A 17,950-nucleotide genomic window follows, 5' to 3' on the forward strand; every position below is an offset into this window, starting at 1 on the left:
GTGTACCCAGGGAAAGGAACCCTTAACAGAACTATTCTCCCTGGAAGATGTTTCTTACTACCCATGTAATATAACATAACTAGTTGGGTACTTGTCTGTTCAAGCACTAATGACCCCTACGCCTGGTTTCCACGCATACCCTGGTTCTTATATAATTGAGCGGGTATTCGGATACACTCCGGACTATCGTGTCCCAAGGTTGAAGCAAAAAGGTCCTCCATGACAAATGATTTACAATCCGGCTAGAAGGCATTATACATGTCACTTTAATTACATAGTCATCTAGACTGACTAAATTCATCTTCTATACCATCCAACGGGCTGTCTAGCCTACAATCCTGTTGGGAATACTTTGCGGCTAATTCTACTTGCCCATACACTAAGCTAATGGGGATCTCTTTCCCATCGGGCCCCACAGGTCTGACCTCGGCCATGTGGTTTCGGTCAGCCTTGGTATACCGCGTCTTCACCATGGCCCAGGCTTCCCTGGCACCTTGACGGCAGGCCGATATCTTCCATAATCGGAAGCGCCGCCGTGCTGCCTTGAGCTTCTCCGCAAGCTCTCCAATGCCTGCTGGCAGGGAGATGGATGGCCACAAGGCCCGGGAAATACTTTGCATCACCTGCCGAACTTGTTCGTGCAGTTGTCAGAGCTCGGGTAGAAGATCACCCGCAGACCCGGGCATCTCCTTCGCGGGATGACCCGTCAGCATACCTGCAGACATAACTCGGTTAGCCGGCTTCTTCGCCGCACTCTTTTAAGGGTTCGTTCAAGCACTTACTGAAAATGCCGCGTCGAAGCTGCTTATTCTCCTTCATGGAGTTCGCAAGCTGGGCTCGAACATCTTTCAGTTCCACGCTCAGCTTGGTATTGGCATCTTGGAGATTGTTTTTCTCCCGCATGACCTTAGTCAGCACGCGTTCGCCAGCCTTTAGCTGTCGTACAACATGCCGGTCCTCCGGATTCTCTCCGGAGTCATCTGCAATATCTATTGTTAGATCCGCATCCATGCCGCACAATATATGGTACCTATCATTCTTTGAAACAAATGTTACCAGCTGGAGACTTTTCAGGTTCCTTCAATGCGGCAACGGCGGCCCGAAGTTGGGTCTTGCATTCCTCCAGCTCCTGTGACAGTCGAGTATTCTTCTCTGTAAGAACCTGCACAATAAATGATCCTTAAATCAGTTGTGCCAACTGTTTCAAGTCTCAGGGGCTACTAATATATATATATATATATATATATATATATATATATATATATATATATATATATACTCATCAAATTTTCTTACCCGTGCATCCTTTACATACTGGTTCGTGGCTCTGGCTAGACCATTTTGAGCAGCACAGATATACGCATCTCCTGAGTTGAATGCATCAAACGCCTCTTGGGAGAAACAAGCATCACGGAGTATGGCTCGGCGACACCTGTGATTCATGGCGCTCTCCACTTTGGAATTCGTAGCGGATATCTTTTCTGCATCCTCTGTAGAAGGAGCATCCGGAGTGTGCCTCGTGTTAGCATCCGCTTCTGTGTCCGGCCCTGGAGACCGACTGGTAGAGGCGTGATCGGAGGCCTCTACGTATATTGTCCGGCGAGTGTTCTTCCTTCTAGGAAACACGGGTGTTATTATGGTTTTAAAAACGACAACCACGAAGTGAGGTGTTGCATCATACCTCTGCGCCAGCGTCTCCGTCCAGACCGCCTTCCTTTTTAGTTTGTCCGGCTTTGAAACTCCTTGTTGGCGAGTTGCCGCGGGCTCGGCATGGCGTCCCGAGGGCCTTCCCTATAAAACACCGTTTGTATACGGTAGGTGAAGTGCATAAAAGGAAATCCTTTTCAAAGGTTGGGATTTCGGTCTCATTTACCTGCGAGGCTGGGAGTAGCCCAGGGTAATCGGCTATAATGGACACCATGGCATCATCATAGCTTAGCTGATAGAAAATCCTATCAATCAGCTCCGCGAATATGTCTGGATCCTCTTTGAGGCCGGGGTCGAGGACCCGTTCAGGATCCTCCGGTTGTGGAGGTGGGCTATTGATCTTCCCTACCGCCTTACGCAGTTCCTGCGATGAAACGGCAAGGTAAATATTTATCACGAAAACAAGGGTTGGATGGAAGTAAAAAGAGCGGAAGCTCACCCAGCTTCCAGGGTTGTTCATGGAGAATCCATCCCGTGGCTTGATGCGGAGGAACTCCTCTTCTTCCCCCTTATACAGATCAGATAGAATTGTTGCTAGAGCAGCAACTGAGTCCGGCCCCTTGCGCTCGCAGCGAGTGGCATCATATTCCCCGTTGAAGTGCCACATGGGGTGGCCTCGATAATGAAGTGGCTGCACCCCCCGCATAATGCATATCTCGATAACCTCGGTTATGGTCAATCCTGATTTGGCCAACAACTTTATCCGGCTCATCAGATAAAATAAGTCTCTATCATCTTCCTCCTATGGGCTCCGTGGGTGCCAGCTTAGGCATTTCTTCAAAGGGGCGTTGTCGAACTCAGGAAGACCAATCAGGATAGGATCCGGGAGAGAAACATCCTCCATATAAAACCATTTCAAAGGCCAGTCCTCGGACATCTTCTTCGGTGTACCGGATAGGTATCCGGTCCCGACAATGCGCCATACTTCGGCTCTGCCCACTTGATATATTGATCCCCTCTGTGTACGGGGCACAAGGCAGAACAACTTCTTCCACAACGTGAAATGAGCTTCGCAACCGAGAAACAGCTCGCAAAGGGCTACGAAACCAGCGATGTGCAGTATGGAGGAAGGGGTGAGGTTGTGCAACTGGAGGCCGTAGAACTCTAGGAGCCCTCGGAGAAATGGATGGATTGGAAATAAGGGACAAGGCATACCCGCTCTCCCTTAGAGGGGTTGGGAAAGCTCTCCGCTGGCTCCCCTCCATTATAGGTGGCGAGCCCGGCTCGAACCGGGACCATATACGCTGGAGGGAGGAAACCTTGGGTTTGTAGCTTCACTAATTGGCTGTACGGGATGGAACACTTCTCCCAATTTCTGGGCTTGGGGCTGCGGGAGCGACAGGAGGAGCTGCGCTGGCCGGCCATGTTGGGATGGATTTTTTCGGGCGCGCTCCGATGAATGCTCGCTGAGGGAGGATGGTGTGGTTTGGATCTGAGGGTCCTCGTCTCTTTAATAGACAGTTCATTCACATAGATGGGGTGGAAAATGTAAAAATACCCTGGCTCCTCACATTCGCTTGACACATGGAAGATGGCCATTATTGGACGCAGAAGCCAAGAAGCGCAACATTTACGAGAAGCCGGACACTATTTAACAGGTACTCGGAGTTTGTAGAAGAACCCACCTTGCAATGCCGAAGACAATCTGCGTGCCGGACTCATCGTCATTGAAGCCTGGTTCGGGGGCTACTGAGGGAGTCCTGGATTAGGGGGTATCCGGACAGCCGCACTATATCCTTTGGCCGGACTGTTGGACTATGAAGATACAAGATTGGAGACTTCGTCCCGTGTATGGATGGGACTCTCCTTGGCGTGGAAGGCAAGCTTGGCAATACGGATATGTAGATCTCCTTCCTTGTAACCGACTCTGTGTATCCTAGCCCCTCCGATGTCTATATAAACCGGAGGGTTTAGTCCATAGAACCAAGAACAACAATCATACCATAGGCTAGCTTCTAGGGTTTAGCCTCTTCGATCTCGGGGTAGATCAACTCTTGTACTACTCATATTATCAAGAACAATCAAGCAGGACGTAGGGTATTACCTCCATCAAGAGGGCCCGAACCTGGGTAAACATCGTGTCCCCGGCCTCCTGTTAGCATCCGCCTTAGACGCACAGTTCGGGACCCCTACCCGAGATCCGCCGGTTTTGACACCGACAGCGGCCTTCGGAAGCAGATGGAGGATGAAGAGGCAGGGGAGCGCGAGCGTGAATGATCTCCGCCGCCCCCTTGCCCCCAATTTATAGGCCACAATTCGAAATGTGGGGATGTGGGATCGTTTGTGCTCGCCCCTGCCACTTCCCTGCAATAAGTGTGCACGAACGCCACAATAACTGCCTGGAGAATGGTAACCGACCGGCGGACGCCACAATAAATCCACGCGCGTAGGCCGACGGCGTGCAGCAGCGGGCCCTAGGGTGTCGCCCTGTCCTATCGTGCACGTGCCCTGTCAGGCCCTTCCGGCTCCCATGCACCATGTGGCGGCCGCGCGAAGCCTGAAAGATTGCCCAAGATTCGTCGAGCTCCTCGGTTTCCCGCCACGACCAAGACGCCGCGATCCGGTTTTTGGAAGCTGGCACACAGTGGGTGTTGCCGGACCCGGCGGTCACCAAGTCTGCCTCTGCAAAGGGGGGAAACTGCGAAGGCCCACCCATCTAAAGACGGTGGACCTTCACAGCTTCGGGGACAACTGTCGGGGGGATGAACCCCAGGCAGGCAACGGAACTCGGATCCCTTTCGGAAACAACAGGGCCTGCATCGCCCCTCAACCCGGCCCGACCTTGGCCGAGTTGCTCGACTCGGCCAGGTCGCTCGACCCGGCCTAGCAGGCCGACTCGGCCAGACTCCTCAACTCGGCCCCAACATCCAAGCTCAAGACTTCTCCAGCAAGCCAGCACCGCCCTTGGCGTGTTGTCCAAACCCGACCGAGGGTCAGCGGCCGTCCCATCCCAGCCGTACGATGGGACGAGTCTCCGCCAGCTAATGATCAAAGCCACAATACCCCTCCCATGCCTCTAATCAGCCGGACGAGGCAACAGTGCCCTCCACCTACCCGCTGACTAGGGCCGGCGTGGCTACAGTGCCCTACACCTACCCGCTGACTAGGTCTGGCGTGGCAACAGTGCGCCGGCATGACCAATGATGCCAACAAGCGGCGACCTGACGGAGCGCCACTGTAGCCGACTCAACCCAGCCACGCCCAGACGATTAACAAGACGGCACAGTGCCCCCTAGGTGCATGGGGCCCGCGCCCGGAGAACCCTGCTAGCCCTGGTACCCGACGGGTCCCAGCACCGGGTTCCCGGACACTGACAACCCGGCCCTACGACCTTGTAACGTTACCCTTGTACCCTGGGGGGTTGACCTATAAAACCCCCCAGGAGCCCCCATGTATACGGGTAGCACCCACTTCATTCACACAGTTGATCACACACACCTAGCAAGCGACACTCGAGGAGAGGGAGGAGCCTAAGCCTTGGTCAGACCTCCTTTTCCTCCTTACAGCTCTAGGAGCAACTCTATACTATTACATATAAACCACACTCGGCAGGACTAGGGGTGCTATCTCTCCGGAGAGCCCCGAACCTGGGTATGTCTTGCGTCCCACGCTCGCTCACGCCGACCTCACCTCTAGAGCCCACCAGTGCCCTCGAGCCTCCTCCTATCTTTAGCCACCCCTTGGCATTTGCTGTGTGCCCACCACGACAGGAACACTTAGTGTGCTATCAAACGTCACAACATAACTGGGTGACTATAAAGATGCTCTATAGGTGTCTCTGATGGTGTTTGTTGAGTTGGCATAGATCAAGATTAGGATTTGTCACTCCGTGTATCGGAGAGGTATTTGTGGGCCCTCTTGATAATGCACATCACTATAAGCCTTGCAAGCAATGTGACTAATAAGTTAGTTACGGGATGTTGCATTACGGAACGAGTAAATATACTTCCTGGTAACAAGATTGAACTAGCTATTGAGATACCGACGATCGAATCTCGAGCAAGTAACATACCGATGACGAAGGGAACAACGTATATCATTATGCGGTTTGACCGATAAAGATCTTCGTAGAATATGTGGGAGCCAATATGAACATCCAGGTTTCGCTATTGGTTATTGATCGGAGACGTGTCTCGGTCATGTCTACATAGTTCTTGAACCCGTAGGGTCCGCATGCTTAACGTTCGGTGATGATCGATATTATGAGTTTATGTGTTTTGATGTACCGAAGGTTGTTCAGAGTCCCGTATGTGATCACGGACATGACGAGGAGTCTCAGAATGGCCGAGACATAAATATGCTTATATTGGATGGCTATATTCAGACACCGAAAGTGTTCCGGGTGATTTCGGAGGAATCCAGAGTACCGGGGAGTTATCGGAACCCCCCGGGGGGTCAATGGGCCTTCATGGGCCTTAGTGGAAATAGAGGGCAGCAAGGGAGCAGTGGGAAGCTCCCCCCTAGGCCCAAACCTAATTGGTTTAGGGCTTGGGGGGCCGCCCCCCTCTTTCCTTCTCCCCTCCTCCTCTTTCCTTCCCCTCCTAATTGGACTAGGAAAGGGGGAACCTACTCCTAGTAGGAGTAGGATTCCCCCCTTGGGGTGCACCCTATGAGGAAGCCGGCCCCCTCCCCTTGCTCCTTTATATACGGGGGCAGGGGGCACCCTAGAATACACAAGTTGATCATTGATCTCTTAGCGATGTGAAGTGCCCCCTCCACCATAATCCACCTCAGTCATGTCGTCGTAGTGCTTAGGCGAAGCCCTGCGTCGGTAGCTTCATCGTCACCGTCATCACACCGTCGTGCTGATGAAGCTCTCCCTCGACACTCAGCTGGATTGAGAGTTCGTGGGACGACATCGAGCCGAACGTGTGCATATTGTGGAGGTGTCGTACTTTCGGTACTAGGATCAGTCGGATCATGAAGACATAAGACTACATCAACCGCATTGTCATAACGCTTCCGCTTACGGTCTATGAGGGTATGTGGACAACACTCTTCCCCTCTCGTTGCTATGCATCACCATGATAGATCTTGCGTGTGCGTAGGAATTTTTTGGAAATTACTGTGTTCCCAACAGTGGCACCCGAGCCAGGTCTATGTGTAGATGTTATATGCACGAGTAGAACACAAAGGAGTTATGGGCGTGGGTATATACATAATGCTTGCCATCACTAGTTGATTCTTGATTCAGTGGCATTGTTGGATGAAGCGTCTCAGACCGACATTACGCGTATGCTTACGCGAGACTAGTTCTACCGACGTGCGCCGCACACAGGTGGCTAGTGGGTGTCAGTTTCTCTCACTTTAGTTGAATTGGATTCAATGAACAGGGTTCTTTATGAATATCAAAAAGCAATCACTATACCGCGTTGTGGTTTATGATGCGTAGGTAAGAACGGTTCTTGGTCAGCCCATAGCAGCCACGTAAAACTTGCAACAACAAAGTAGAGAACGTCTAACTTGTTTTTGCAGGGCATGTTGTGATGTGATATGGTCAAAACGTCATGAAATATACATTGTTGTATGAGATGATCATGTTTTGTTAAAGTTATCGGCAACTGGCAGAAGCCTTATGGTTGTCTCTTTATTGCATAAGATGCAAGCGCCATATAATTGCTTTACTTTATAGATACGCGATAGCAATAGTTGCGAAAGCAATAGTTAGCGAGACAACCATGTGACGACACGTTGATAGAGATCAAGATGATGGATATCATGGTGTCATGCCGGTGACGATGGAGATCATGAAGGTACTTTAGAGATGGAGATCAAAGGCACAAGATGATAATGGCCATATCATGTCACATATTTTGATTGCATATGATGTTTATCTTTTATGCATCTTATTATGCTTAGTTCAACGGTAGCATTATAAGATGATCTCTCACTAAATTTCAAGGTATAAGTGTTCTCCCTGAGTATGCATCGTTGCTACAGTTCGTCGTGCCGAGACACCATGTGATGATCGGGTGTGATAAGCTCTAGGTTCACATACAACGGGTGCTAGCCAGTTTTGCACATGCAGAATACTCGGGTTAAACTTGACGAGCCTAGCATATGCAGATATGGCCTGGAAACACTGAGACCGAAAGGTCGAGCATGAATCATATAGTAGATATGATCAACATAGTGATGTTCACCATTGAAAACTACTCCATCTCACATGATGATCGGACATGGTTTAGTTTATATGGATCACGTGATCACTTAGATGATTAGAGGGATGTCTATCTAAGTGGGAGTTCTTAAGTAATATGATTAATTGAACTTTAATTTATCATGAAATTAGTCCTGATAGTATTTCCATAACTATGTTGTAGATCAATAGCTCGCGATGTAGCTCCCTCTTTATTTTTGATATGTTCCTAGAGAAAATAAGTTGAAAGATGTTAGGAGCAATGATGCGGACTAGCTCCGTGATCTGAGGATTATCCTCAATGCTGCACAGAAGTATTATGTCCTTGATGCACCTCTAGGTGACAGAACTATTGTAGGAGCAGTTGCAGACGTTATGAATGTTTGACAAGCTCAGTATGATGACTACTTGATAGTTTAGTGCACCATGCTTTATGGCTTAGAACCGGGACTTCAAAAATGTTTTGAACGACATGGAGCATATGAGATGTTCCAAGAGTTGAAATTGATATTTCATGCTCATGCCCATGTCGAGAGGTATGAGACTTCTGACAGTACTTTCCCTACAAGATGGAGGAGAATAGCTCAACAAGTGAGCATGCACTTAGATTGTCTGGGTACTTCAATTGCTTGAATCAAGTGGGAGTTAATCTTCCAGATAAATAGTGATTGACAGAGTTCTCTAGTCACTATCACCAAGTTACTGGAACTTTGTGATGAACTATAATATGCAAGGGATGACGAAAGTAATTCCCAAGCTCTTCGCGATGCTGAAATCAGCGAAGGTAGAAATCAAGAAAAGCATCAAGTGTTGATGGTTGACAAGACCACTAGTTTCAAGTAAAAGGGCAAGGGAAAGAAAGGGAACTTCAAGAAGAATGGCAAGCAAGTTGCCACTCCCATGAAGAAGCCCAAAGCTAGACCCAAGCCTGAAACTGAGTGCTTCTACTGCAAAGGAAATGGTCACTGGAAGTGGAACTGCCCTAGATACTTGACGGATAAGAAGGATGGCATACTGAAAAAAGGTATATTGGATATACATGTTATTGATGTGTACTTTACTAGTGTTTATAGCAACCCCTTGGTATTTGATACTGGTTCAGTTTCTAAGAGTAGTAACTCGAAACATGAGTTGCAAAATAAACAGAGACTAGTTAAGGGCGAGGTGATGATGTGTGTTGGAAGTGATTCCAAGGTTGATAAGATCACCATCGTACACTCCCTTTACCTTTGGGATTAGTGTTGAACCTAAAATAAATGTTATTTGGTGCTTGCGTTTAGCATGAATATGATTGGTTCATGTTTATTCAAATACAATTATTCATTTAAGTCAAAGAATACTTGTTGTTCTATTTACATGAATAAAACCTTCTATGGTCATACACTCAATATAAATCGTTTATTGAATCTCGATCGTAGTGCTACACATATTCATAATGTTGAAGCCAATGCGATCAGATGAGTGTTGAGGCTCACAGTGGGTATCATTATTTTCTGACCTTCACAGATGATTTGAGCAGATATGGGTATATCTACTTGATGAAACATAAGTTTGAAACAATTTAAAAATTTAAAGAATTTCAGAGTGAAGTGGAAAATCATCATAACAAGAAAATAAAGTTTCTATGATGTGATTGCGGAGACGAATATTTGAGTTACGAGTTTGGTCTTCAACTAAAACAATGTGGAATAGTTTCACAAATTCGTGCCACCTGAAACACCACATTATAATGGTGTGTCCGAACGTCATAATCGTACTATATTGGATATAGTGCAATCTATGATGTCTCTTACTAATTTGCCACTATTGTTTTGGGGTTATGCATTAGAGACAGCTACATTCACGTTAAATAGGGCTCCATCTAATCCGTTGAGATGACACCGTATGAATTATGGTTTGGCCAGATTCCTAAGCTGTCGATTCTAAAGTTTGGGGTTGTGATGCTTATGTGAAAAAGTTTCAGCCTAATAAGCTCAAACCCAAATCGGAAAAGTGTGTCTTCACAGGATACCCAAAAGAAACTGTTGGGTACACCTTCTATCACAGATCCGAAAGGCAAGATCTTTGTTGCTAAGAGGGGATCCTTTCTAGAGAAGAAGTTTCTCTCAAAAGATGTCAGTGGGAGGAATGTAGAACTTGATGAGGTAATTGTACCTTCTCTCGAATTGGAAAGTAGTTCATCATAGAAATCAGTTCTAGTGATTTCTACACCAATTAGTGAGGAAGCTAATGATGATCATGAAACTTCAGATCAAGTTACTACCGAACCTCGTAGGACAGCCAAAGCATGGTCCGCACCAGAGTGGTACGGTAATCCTTTCTGGAAGTCATGTTACTAGACCATGACGAACCTACGAACTATGAGGAAGTGACGATGACCCCAGATTCCACAAAATGGCTTAAGGAAAAATCTGAGATGAGATCCATGTATAAAGAACAAAGTATGGACTTTGATTGACTTGCCCAATGATTGGCGAGCCATTGAGAATAAATGGACAAGAGGAAGACGGACGCTGATAGTAGTGTTACTATCTACAAAGCTCAAATTGTCGCAAAAAAATTTCGACGAGATCAAGGTGTTGACTACGATGAGATTTTCTCACTCGTAGCGATGCTTAAGTCTGTCCGAATCATGTTAGCAATTGCCACATTTTATGAAATCTGGCAAATGGATGTCAAAACTGCATTCCTTAATGGATTTCTTAAAGAAGAGTTGTATATGATACAACAAGAAAGTTTTGTCAATCCTAAAGGTGCTAACAAAATGTGCAAGCTCCAGCGATCCATCTATGGACTGGTGCAAGCATCTCATAGTTGGAATATACGCTTTGATGAGTTGATCAAAGCATATAGTTTTATACACACTTTTGGAGAAGCATGTATTTACAAGAAAGTGAGTGAGAGCTCTGTAGCATTTCTAATATTATATGTGGATGACATATTGTTCATCGGAAATGATACTGAATTTCTGGATAGCATAAAAGGATACTTGAATAAGAATTTTTCAAAGAAAGACCTCGGTGAAGCTGCTTACACATTGAGCATCAAGATCTATAGAGATAGATCAAGACGCTTGATAAGTTTTTTCAATGAGTACATACCTTGACAAGATTTTGAAGTAGTTCAAAATGGAACAGTCAAAGAAGGAGTTCTTGCCTGTATTGCAAGGTGTGAAGTTGAGTAAAGACTCAAAACCCGACCACAGCAGAAAATAGAAAGAGAATGAAAAGTCATTCCCTATGCCTCAGTCATAGGTTCTATAAAGTATGTTATGCTGTGTACCAGTCCTATTTTATACCTTAGCATGATTATGGCAAGGGGGTACAATAGTGATCTACGAGTAGATCACTGGACAGCAGTCAAAATTATCCTTAGAGATCTAAGGAAATATTTCTCGGTTATGGAGGTGATAAAAGAGTTCGTCGTAAAGAGTTACATCAATTCAAGCTTTTTACATCGATCCAGATGACTCCAAGTCTTGATTTAGATACATATTAAAAGTGTGAGCAATTAGCTAGAGTAGCTCCGTGCAGAGTATTTTAGACATAGAAATTTGCGAAATACATATGGATCTGAATGTTGCAGACCCATAGACTAAAGTTCTCTCACATGAAAAACATGATCACTCTTTGGGTATTAATCACATAGCAAAGTGAACTAGATTATTGACTCTAGTAAACCCTTTGGGTATTAGTCACATGAAAATGTTAACTAATCACATAAAGATGTGAACTATTGGTGTTAAATCACATGACGATGTGAACTAGATTATTGACTCTAGTGCAAGTGGGAGACTGAAGGAAATATGCCCTAGAGGCAATAATAAAGTTATTCTTTATTTCCTTATATCATGATAAACGTTTGTTATTCATGCTAGAATTGTATTAACCGGAAACTTAGTACATGTGTGAATACATAGACAAACAGAGTGTCCCTAGTATGCCTCTACTTGACTAGCTCGTTAATCAAAGATGGTTAAGTTTCCTAGCCATGGACATGTGTTGTCATTTGATGAACGGGATCACATCATTAGAGAATGATGTGATGGACTAGACCCATCCGTTAGCTTAGCACTATGATCGTTTAGTTTATTGCTATTGCTTTCTTCATGACTTATACATGTTCCTATGACTATGCGATTATGCAACTCCTGAATACCGGAGGAACACTTAGTGTGCTATCAAACGTCACAACGTAGGGCTTCTTTGATTGAAAGGATTCTCAAAGGAATTTTGAAGGATTCTAATCCTTAGGATTTTTTCCTATGTGGGTTGTTTGATTCTTAGGATTGTAAACCGTAGGAATTTTTCCATAGGATTCATTTGCACTAGATTTCATAGGAAATTTTCCATCCACTCGAACCTCTTTGAAAGAATCCTACGTTTTTCTTGTGCACAATCGAACACTCATACAATCATATGTAGGATTCAAGATGACATGCCAATCCAATCCCACATTTTTCCTATTCCTGCATTTGGGAAATCCTACGAATCAAAGAGCCTCATAACTGGGTGACTATAAAGTTGCTCTACAGGTGTCTCCGATGGTGTTTGTTGAGCTGGCATAGATTGAGATTAGGATTTGTCACTCCGTGTATCGGAGAGGTATCTCTGGGCCCTATCGGTAACGCACATCACTATAAGCACTACAAAAAAATACACTTCCGTGAAGATACGTGTTTATCACAGTAGGTCGCATTTTCTGTCATGCATGTACATCCATGACGATTTTATGACACAATCAAGATAGTCATACCTATGCTGTCATAGAAGTGTTCCATGACATTACCAAAATTATTATCATGGAAGTGTCCACTTCCATGACGATAAATCCTGCATCACAGAAGTGCTTTCGTCAAGGGTGACCGACACGTGGCATCCACTGTAATGGAACGTCGTTAAGCTATCGGATCGGGTTTTGGATCCGATAACCCGTTAACAGCCCCGACCAATGGGGATTTTGCACGTGTAAAATCATCATTGGCTGGAGGAAACATGTGTCGGCTCATCGTTGGGACAGATGTCATCCACTCATTGGACAGAAGGCGTCTATGATACGTCGACACGTGGCACGGCCCAACAGAGGCCTATTCCTGTGAAAAGGCCGGCCCGTTTGACTTGGTCAAAAGGTGGTGGGCTGGCACATGTAAAGCCTGTTAACGGCTTGTTCACATATAGCCCATTTACAGCCCGCTAACCCAAGGCCCGTTACGCCCTATCCGAATTAGGCCCAGTAGCGTCATCTGGGCCACCCAATATGATTCCAGCCCATTTTCACTTCTGGCCCATGTATGGCCCATGACGTATTTCGGCCCATATGAGGCCCTATGTAACTCTTGGCCTATTAACGGCCTGTGGTCAAACTGGCCCGTAATGAACAGTGTATCACTTTACACCCATTAACGGCCCGTCGTGAAACTGGCCGTAATGAATAGTGTATCACTTTATACCCATTAACGGCCCGTTATTCTGTTGGGCCGTTTCCAGCCCATGTTATCTTTCGGCCTTCTCAGAGCCCATTTATTCTTGGGCTCATTTCCAGCATTCGTTTACTTACGGCCCATTACTGTCATTTTCTGCTTGTGGGCCAAATTCAGCCCATGGTTACAGTCGGCCCGTTTGTGGTCCGTTAATACGTTGGGCCGTTTTCATAGCGTCATCAAATACAGCCGATTAACGATGGCCCGTTATGGTCGGCCCATGAACGGACGATTCCAACTCTAGCCCGATTACGGCCATAATGCGGCCTGTTATTGGCCCATGTTTGGCCAATCGATCATACTTCCCATATAAGGCCCATTGACGATACGGCCCGTAGAAGGCCGATTGTTTCTATGGCCCATACAAGGCCCATTGTTTCTACGGCCCATAGAAGGCCCACTGTTTCTAAGGCCTGTAGGAGGCCCAGTGTCACTACAGTAAATATTAGCCCATGGTTATTGTGGCCTAGTTTTGAAAAATAGGTTATTGCAGCCAGCAGCAAACCGCGGAAAAAGAATTGCAATGACTACAAGCAAACAAATAAATAAGACAACAAGGAAATAAATAAGAAAGCAACTTACACTAGGCTATCACGGCTATCACTCATATTACATCCATTGGGCATCAAAGTTCGCCACCAGTGCAAATAAACGCGCCGACAAAAGAATATACAAAACTGAGAGCGCTTCAGAAGGCACTAGGCCTGGCCAGGTCGGGCCTCCCCAAACAGCTGAAGAAGCTGAGTAGACCTCAGTTGTGTCAATGATAGATGCATCAACACTAGATTTAAGGCATGATGGTGCGCACGGCAGTCCTCTGACATCTTCATGGCATCTTTGACTTCAAGTCGGAGCTGAGCTGATGCAAGCCTTTCCGCTTTAAGTTGAGACTGAAGAAGTCGAACTGATTGAGGCAGTGACTGCACAGAGGTTTTCTCACACCTACTGGTGGGTAGCTTCAACTCACTGTCTGCATCAAGACAGGACCTTGGGGTCATCTCGCTGTCCTCAAGATGGCTTGGCTCACTATCTTCCCTAAAGTTCAGCCTGGCGTAAGAGATACAAGTCTGAAAGAGAAACAAGGAGACACGTAACAGGTTTCACAATTATATAAGCAAATAAATGGATCTGTTCTACATAAGGAACATGTTTTTACAACTACAATTTGAAACGGTAGTTGTTGCAAACATCCAATCAGATGTAAACAGCAAAGAAAATAGCAGTGGAGGAAATGATGCCTATCCAAATCTATACTAGAACAAAGTTTGAAGGCTTGAGAAGGATGCACTTACATTACATGTTAACACGGGCTCGACAAAGCCCTTCTCCATGTTGATGGAAGGATAATTCAATAAATTCCCCAAAGAAAATTATTTATAAGTGTTGCCATTATTCTACATTTTGCAAAGAGTAAATCTAGATCAAATAATATTGGAAGAAACAGAGGATAATGAAGCTCAGGTGCAGACTAATGATACATAATCAAATAGTAATTAATTAAGTACAGCATTACAAGGCAAAAGGGAGAGAGGTACTGACAAGAGCAATGCAGAGCCCATTATTGTTTTGAGATCATATGATCCCTTGATCAAGGAGATTCATCTGAAATTAGTTTTCATACAAGAGAGAAGGTAAGGCACAAGCAGAAATTTAGGAGTACCTGACGCTGGGCTCCCAGCAGTTCTAATAGGGGTTTGGCCACTGGAGTAGGGGTGAAGTGTGGTACAGTTGGGCCTATGTTTTCTGTGGCTGCTGATCTATCAGATTTAACAGGTATCACTACCTTCTCCAAATACCTAGTTTGTACTCCTTGAGGATCTGCACTCACCCTCTTTGTTTTGGACATCTATTGCGAAAGAGCAACATTTGACTGGAAAAACATAGTGTGAAGACACATGGAATAGGTATAGAAAATGGATAGGTATGGCATATACTCATATATGATGCTTAAACTAAGCAGATGGTGTAACAAAGTAGAAGTAATGCAAGAGGTCAGATGCAAAATATGTGCGACCAATACAACTTTGCAAAGTTAGAGCAAGCACCTTGATGGGTGAATAAGATAGTTCATCCTCCACCATGCCAAGTTTGTTAGCCAGTGGATCGTTCCGCAATATACCTCTCGCGCGCCCATTCTCATATTCATTTTGATAATATTCCATATCTGACATGCATGAAAACATAAAAAAAGTGAGATTTTCTTTGTAATGCAGAAGTGATTCTAATCCAATACTACCTCCCTATAAACCCTTTGTGCTATCTCTACAATTCTTTTAAAATATGTCATGCATGCTGTAATTTGTTGTGTGCATTAATATAATGTGGCCTACTACTCAAAATATGAGATCTCCAGAAGTGATGACACTTAGTAGATGATAGCTTCAACATATAGTAAAGAAGAACAAGTCGACCTGACCTGACAGATTAAAAATATACTAAGGGAGAACAACTCGACCTGACCAGTTGACCGCAAGAGAAGAGTATCATCTTAAAGAAGAGCAAAAGAGCAAGAAGATTGAAGATATTACAAGTCTTTCAATACAATGTCGGTTGGCCACCCATGATGAACCAGAGCGCATAGAGAAATACTATTCTTTCCGGTCTCTCCATATGTGGCTCACATGCATTTCAAAACTAAAGTAGGAACATTTAGCTAACCAATTAAACATCTCGCAGTTTTACTAATATCAGCAATAATATCATATATGAATTTGTACAACTAGGCTTGATTAGCTCGATGGGTGGAGCAGTGCTATTACGACACGAACCACGTAGGCTGATTGTGGTCATCATAAAATGGGGAAAACATAAGCATGATGAGTAGAGTGTTGACCGTGGCAGTGGGATGGCAGATCTGAAGCTACAAACCGCGCAAAGGGTAGTTAGCAACCGATGTTTGCTTTGAAATAACAACTAAGATTTGGTATGGACAAGAAAGTACGGTCAACAAGTGACAAAGAAATGCAATTATGTTGTCTCTCTATATGTCGTGACATGCATTTGGAAACTCAAGTGGGACCTTTAGCTAACCAATTAAATGTGTTGGTTAACTAATATCAGTATCATATCACAATCATATTTGAAGAACTAAGATTTCGAATTCTGAGTGTTGTTTGTTTAGCTTGAAGGGTGGAGTAATGCTAGTACGACAGAAAGCACCTACGCAGATCATAGTAGAGTAGATAAAAGGGCAAAACCCTAAGCATCAAGAGAAAAATCAGGAAAGTGGAACTAGCTGGACCAATGGGTGGCGCACATGCTTTTCGAAACAAATATAGGAACATTAGGTGACCAATTAAACGTTCTGTGTTTTAGTGATATGAGCATCATACCAGATTCATATTATAACACGTAAGCTTTGGGTTGAGGTCTTGAGGAGCAGTGCTAGCACGACACAAAGCACCTACGATGATGGTAGTGAATATAAAGGGGGAAACCATAAGCTTTACAAGTATAGTGCCCGTGCCATGGCGGATCTGAAGGTGCAAATCGGACAAAGCTACTTCGCAACCAATGTTTGCTTTCAACTAATCCCTCTGTTCCGAATTACTTGTCGCATGCATGAATGTATTTAGATGTATTTTAGTTCTAGATACATCCATTTCTGCGACGAGTAATTTGGAAAGGAGGGAGTAGCCACTACGATTTGGTACGGACATGAAAAGTATAGTAAACAAATTATGATCTATTTTCTGAGTGAGATCAATAACTTAAGCACATATGGAAGAGTACCACCTCTCTTGCGATGCCGTGCAGGCCTATGCTGATACGTTGAGCGTGCTGCGGGTGCGATGGCTGTCGGCGGCGGGGAAGAAGACTTTAGACGGCAGACGGCCGGGTCGGGGGATATATCCTGTTGCCGTGGACGAGGAGGTCGTAGGAGCGGCAACGGCAAGGTGGACGACGACGCCGTTGAAGCGAGAGGAGGCGATGAAAGGATCCTGGTCCAACGCCATGGATGAGAGACGTCCATCTCTTGTAGTGGACGACAGGGTAGGGGTAGCGGCTCCGGCAAGGTGGAGGATGGAGTGGCAGACGGAGGAGGCTGGCCGCAGTGCGGAGGTTGTCGTGCCGCTGACGGTGTATGAATGGGGAAATGGAGGGGAGGGGGGATCTCAAACTTTGGGACGCGCTTCTCTGAAATGGGGGGAAGTTACGAACTTATCCCCCGTTTAAAATTTCGGACATCGCGTCGGTTGGGGATAGGACGGTAATATCGCATCTCCCAAATATTTGCCGGTAACTATTTCGGGCGAGGGGAGGGTGTTTTTCCACCCACGGTTGGCGCCCACGGTGTATGAACGGGGCTGACAGGTAGGGCAGTTGTGTCACTTCTAATGGAAGTTACACATCTGCCCCTATTTAAAATATTAGCCTACATCTATTTCGGACGAGGAGAGTTTGTTTTCCCGCCCACCGTGTATGAATGGGGAAATGGAGGAAGAGACACATGTCTTTCGGACAAGCTTGAATCAAATGTGTTTTGCCGCCCACATTTGGCGCCCACCGTGTCTAAATGGGCTCAGAGGCCGTCGTGTCACGTCTGATTGAAGTTACTAGTCTACCTGTTGGGGATATCACTACTGGGCGTAAACCGGCCTATCTGGGCCGGGTTAACTTCGTCA

The sequence above is a fragment of the Triticum urartu genome, chromosome 1, assembly GCF_003073215.2.
Source record: "Triticum urartu cultivar G1812 chromosome 1, Tu2.1, whole genome shotgun sequence".
In the NCBI taxonomy this organism is placed as follows: domain Eukaryota; kingdom Viridiplantae; phylum Streptophyta; class Magnoliopsida; order Poales; family Poaceae; genus Triticum; species Triticum urartu.